We start from the raw sequence: 6,000 nt of genomic DNA on the forward strand, positions 1-6,000 counted from the left end.
ATATCGCTGTCGCTGGGTCAAAATCATGGAACTCCCTCTCTAACAGCACTGTGGGTGTAGCTACACCGCATGGATTGCAGAGGTTCAAGAAGGCAACTCACTACACCTTCACAAGGGCAATTAGGGATGGGCAATAAATGGCCAGTGACGCCCACATCACATGAATGGATTTTTAAAAATTGCAATGTAATGAACTTCCAGAAGGCATATGATAAAGTGCTTGCTACACAACAGATTTTTAGGCAAAATTATAGCTCATGGAATAAAAGGAATGAGATTGCCCGGGGGACAGGAAAGAGGGACTAAAGGTTTATGGATGTTTCTCAGACTGGAGGAAGATTTTTAGTGGAGTTGCTCAGATGTCAATATTGGAACCCTTTCTCTTGTGATACATATTAATGGCCTGCACATTGGTGTATATGGCACACTTTCAACAGTATTGTGATCTGTGAGGAGAAATTGTAGAATTACAAAAGGACACAGACTAATGGTGGACTGGGTAGGCACGTAGGAGATGCAATTCAACACAAAGAAGTGTAAAGTGATTGATTTCGTAGGAGGAACGTGGAGAGACAATATCAAATAAAATGTACAATTCTAAAGAGGATACAGGAGCAGGAAGAACTGGCTGTGTTTGTGCATAAGTTATTGAAGGTGGCCAGGCCGATTGAGAGAGTGATTAACACAGCATACAGCTTCCTAGGTTTTATTATTAGGGGCATATAGTAAAAAATCAAGGAAATTGTGTTAAAGTTGCATGCACCACTGGTTCAGCCTCAACTGGATTATTGCATCCACACTTTCGGAAAGATATGAAGGTATTAGAGAGAGTACAGAAACGATTCATGAGAATGGACCCAGGGATGAGGAACTTCAGTTGTGTAGATGGATTGGCGAAGTTGGAACCAAAGAGAAATTGCTGGAAAATCTCAGCATGTCTGGCAGCATCTGTAGGGAGAGAAAAGAGCTAACATTTTAAGTCCAGATGACTCGTTGGAGAAGTTAGGAATGTTTTCTGAGGAGAAGAGGCAGATTGAGAGGAGATTGGAGAGAAGTATTCAAAATCATATAAGGCCTGTGTTAATGTTGCAATCCTGTCACACTGAAGTGCATGCTCTAGTTGTAAGTGAGAGCAGCTGTTACTGCTTGGGGAAAGGTCAGGGCATCATTCTTAAGTACATATAAGAACCAGTTTCCACCTATAAAAGGAAGAAAAGGGTGTATGTGCCTGTGTTCTTTTCAATATGTGGATAAATCTATGTTAAGGAAAGATTGGTTCCAGATTCCTTCTTTGTTCAGTGAATGAGCAGAGATTTATAAAAATCTGGGTAGAGCAGTTAGGGAAATCTGTTCCCAATGGTGGTACAATTGAGGACAAGAGGGCACAGATTGGCAAAAGAAGATTGGGGGCATGAGGGAAATCTTTTTTACACAGCGAATGGTTAGAATCTGGAATGCTTTGCCTGAGAGTGTGGTGGAGGTAGGTGCAATCAAGGCATTCAAGAGAAAATTGGATTGTTATCTGAAAGCAAGAATATGTAGGGCAAAGGGGAGGACATGCGGGATTGGCTCTTACAGAGAGCGGGCAAAGACACAACAGGACAAATGGCCTTATGCCTGTGCTATAACTATCCTGTGATTCTGTGAACTTCACTTTCTACATTAGAAAACATATTTTATGCGGCAACACACACATAATAATTGTTCACAAAACTGCCTATCGAGAGTTTAGAAGATTTTTGTGGACAGTTCTTACGATCAGGGAAAATGCATGACAGCAAGGTTTGTGAAGAAGGAAAAGGAAAGAGATAATAAGGTTTTTCTTTTTAAATAAAAAGGCAATCACTTTTCTTGACCTATAAAATGTTAAAAATGTTGCGACGCAAAACCATATTTATTGGAAAGCAAACTCCGTGATGAGACAGTGCTAACCTTTCACTTCCATGTGGTTGGAATAGAATAGAATCATGGAATCACTCCAATGCAGAAAGAGGCCATGTAATCCATTCAGTCTGCACCAACCATCTGAAACAGCACCCTGTGGTGTTCTTTGTGGTTCTGATCCAAGGATGGCTGGCATAGTGTTCACAAAGACCACAACTAGCTTTTGTATTAAACAAAGCTAAAGATGTATTTACACTACTTAATTGGATTCAACACTTACTCCTATATAATAAACAATTGATAATAAACATACAATCTACACTCATCTACTACTTATCTCTACACTAATACAATAACTATGATCTGCTCTCACTCACACTATCTTTCCTACAGTCTGTCTTCTAGCCTTCTCTACACTCTCTCCCAGAAGGCTTAGCATCGATTCTTTATATAGTTCTGCATCTAGCTCCCTCTAGTGGTTGATTGGGACATAACATCACCCTTACAGTTCTGTACATTTATCATAATGTCACACATGCTGCCTATCCCCACCTTATCCCCATAACCCACCTAACCTTTTGGACACTAAGGGGCAATTTAGCGTGGCGAATCCACCCAACCTGCACATCTTTGGACTATGGGAGGAAACCAGAGCACCAGGAGGAAACCCACACAGACATGGGAGAATGTACAAACTCCACACTGACAGTGGCCCAAGGCTGGAATTCAACCTGGGACCCTGGCATTGGGAGGCAGCATTGCTAACCACTGTGCCTTCGTGCCGCCCCTTAAAATGTTTAAATGGGGATTGATCCCTGAGAAGCTGAAAGCGATGTATCATTTAAGGGATACCATGGGCGGGATTCTCCGAAATGGAGACAGATTGTCTGTGCCATCGTGAACGCAGTCGCGTTTCACGATGGCGCGAAACGTGCATGGGCACTACTGATTCTGGCCCCCATAGGGGGCCAGCACGGTGCTGGAGCGGCGTGCCAATTTTCAGGCCCAGCGCAGGGCTCAGAGAATCCCGCCCAATGAATGATTGTCTCAGGTTAGGTGGATTGGCCATGCTAAATTGCCAATAATTTACACCTTCCATTTGGTGAAGTCATATTGGCTGCAAAATCATCATTTTTTTCAACATAAACCAGTGAATGGTAACCTACATTTAAAATCAGTATTGTTTGATCATTTTTAGAAAGTTTTTTGTTCTGTGGGACAATTTCAATCAGTGTAGGAGAGGTGCGAATACAGCTACTATTTATACTGTTGCCTTCACAGATGTTTCAGCAGTTGCACGAACATGTTGGATAAATAGAAACAAATGTGGATGTTACAAACTCAACTTAACCTTGTGCCACTGAAATGTTGGATATATATTAAATCTGGCGTCATAGTCCTTGGGGCACACGGGAACTGAACCTGCAAATATAATTACAAGGCCAATACTACCAAGTGGTAGTTCCAAGGGACAGGGACTCTGAATGCCTTATGTTCCCATGTCCCTGCTCAGTAAAGGACCTTGTCTAGAACTATAGGCCCTTACAACTACTAAAGTGAGATCTACCAGACAATTGCAGTTGGGCTCCTCATCAACGGGTCTAGGCAATGGAATTTGCCCCTGTACACATTGGGCTGAAGCACTCACTAGGGTTTTGATGAGTAACCCTGCCACCAGTGGGGATCCTACAGGCAGGTGTCTTCCAGTTCTAAGAAAGCTAGGTACCCTGCTGTTAACTCTGCAAACTCTGGCAGGGTCAGTGCTGGAGGGAACTAACAGGTACAGTCCTGACATAGCTGCCATCAGGGCACCATAATACCAGTCAATCGGCAGATACTCAACAATATGGAGGTGGTTCTGATACTGGAGACAGTCACATAAAAACTTCTGGATTGCTTAACCACGAACAAAGCATGGTCATCCAAACTGTATTCAAACTTCAATCTCTGGTGTTTTGCGTGGAATGAAGATAATGAGTTAAATAAGTGTTTGGTGGCCAAAACTCAGGACCAGCGGATAAAGTTAAGGAAATTCAGGTAAAGCCAATGCATAAGTCTCTTATTCCCAAATTTGCCTGGGAAAGAATATTGCATCACAACCCACATATTATTGTTGCATTAAAAATTAGAAGGAAATTCTGGGCCAGTAATTATTTTCGAATTCAGCTTCAAAATCAGCTTTTTTTGTTTCTATCCCCCAACCGCATGCCTGTACCTCACTTAGTATCCTGGTGTACAGCAGCTATAAATATTGCCATGACCACAATAATAACCACACTATAAAAAAACAATCCCTCGCCGACTTACCACCAGTGACTCTTAAGCAATATGGGAAATAATCCTTTCTCTCCTCATTCATGATCCAGCTGTACCGGCAAGCGCATCCCTGAAAGAAAGCTAAGTGAGGGCTACCGGGACTGGGATTTGAAAAATCTCCAACTGAAGCAATAATGTATGAGTCAGATTTGAAGATATTGGAATAATTTCAGCTGAGAAATCTGGCAGCCTGAAGGTCGCCAAGAGTCAATATATAAACGTGACAATCATTAATAGTCAGTTGTTAATGCCAATCAGTTATCTTTGCTTCAGAACGCATCTGTGATGATTATTTTCCCAGTTTAGGCAAACTATACCTAAAGAAGCAGCCTGGACAAAGTAATGTCATCCTTTACATAAATCAGGCCTTTCTGACATGTCACAAATCATTTTGCAATTGCCAACTTTTTCAGGAATGCTGTAAACTAAACTGGAAGAGCAAAGCTTTATAATGGAGAAAGATTGCACTTTGATTACAAGTTTCAGGGGTTGGTTTCAGTGCCAAAAATGGTAATAGCAAACAAGAAAATATGTGTTAACAAACACTGAAGTCACATGTTACATAAGTGTCTAAACTCTGCATCTTGATTCCTGGTTCTGAGTTATAGTCTGAGCACGAAGACTCTATTAACTGACAAAATTAACTTTTTGGTAACTGTTAGTACAGACAGTGGTAATGAAAGTAAAATAAGAAAAGGGTAAGGGTAATGAGTGAAGAAAAAGATATTGGACTGCATTTTACTTGACCCCACTGCGCATGTTTCCAACGGGGAACGGTACACATAAAATAGGGCAGGTGTCCACCCCACGACCTCCCCACCCACCCCCAAGCTCATCCCCCTAAAATAAGGAAGGGGTACGGAGGAATTAGGAGCAGAAGTAGGCAATTCAGCCTTTTGAGCCTGTTCCACCATTCAATCAGATCAATCTTCCTGGTCTCAAATCCACTTCCCTATCTGTTCCCCATACCACTTTAACCCGTTTTTAAAATCAGAAATATATCCAACTCCTTCTTGAAACTATTTAATGACTCAGATTCCACCGCACTATGAGGCAGTGAGTTCCACAAATTCACCACCCTCTGAGAAGTAGTTCCTCCTCATCTCAGTTCTAAAACAACCACCTCTCAATCTCTACCTGTGACCTTTCGTTCTACGTGGCCCTACAAAGGGGATCATTTGGTCTACATTTACATTATTAATCCCTTTTAGTATTTTATATACCTCAATGAGATCCTCTCTCATCCTTCTAAACTCCAGCACGTGCGAGGCCAAACTGTTTAATCTCTGCTCAAATGTCAAGATGGACAGGGGGGTGCCAAAATTGAGCAGCCCACCCATTATATTTAACAGATAATCAAGAGTCAATTAAACTTCTTACCAAGCCAGTTGACCATGACAATACACTTCCCACACCAAAGAATGGTTGACATGTAAACCAAGCGGAGTGTAAACAAGCTGCCAATAATTCCAGGGGTGAGGAGTTTCAGTCGTATAGATAGATTGGAGAAACTGGGACTGTTCCCCTTGGAGAAGAGAAGGTAGAGAGAAGATTGGATAGAGAAATTGAAAACCATGAGGCGACTGACATGAGTAGCTATAGAGAGAAACTGTTCCCATTGGGGGAAGGATTGAGAACCAGAGAGCACAGGTTTAAAGTAATTGGCAAAAGAAGCAATGACATGAGAGAAACCTTTTTTTATGCAGTGGGTGGTGAGGATCTGGAATGCACTGCTTGAGAGTTTAGTGGAGGCAGATTCAATTGTGGCATTCAAAGAGAATTGAATCATTATCTGAAAAG

At 41.8% G+C, this 6,000-nt stretch overlaps 1 protein-coding gene across 3 annotated transcripts in view; it reads right to left on the bottom strand.

The window, feature by feature from the left end:
- Positions 1 to 4,314, bottom strand: part of LOC140426262 (zinc finger MYM-type protein 1-like) — a 99,822-nt gene extending 95,508 nt beyond the window's left edge. For all 3 annotated transcript variants that reach the window (XM_072510802.1, XM_072510801.1, XM_072510799.1), the window contains exon 1: positions 4,192 to 4,314. The gene's annotated coding sequence lies outside the window, so the exon portion shown is untranslated. The remainder of the gene's footprint in view (positions 1 to 4,191) is intronic.
- Positions 4,315 to 6,000: the final 1,686 nt, after the last annotated feature.

The sequence above is a fragment of the Scyliorhinus torazame genome, chromosome 7 (assembly GCF_047496885.1).
Source record: "Scyliorhinus torazame isolate Kashiwa2021f chromosome 7, sScyTor2.1, whole genome shotgun sequence".
NCBI lineage: Eukaryota > Metazoa > Chordata > Chondrichthyes > Carcharhiniformes > Scyliorhinidae > Scyliorhinus > Scyliorhinus torazame.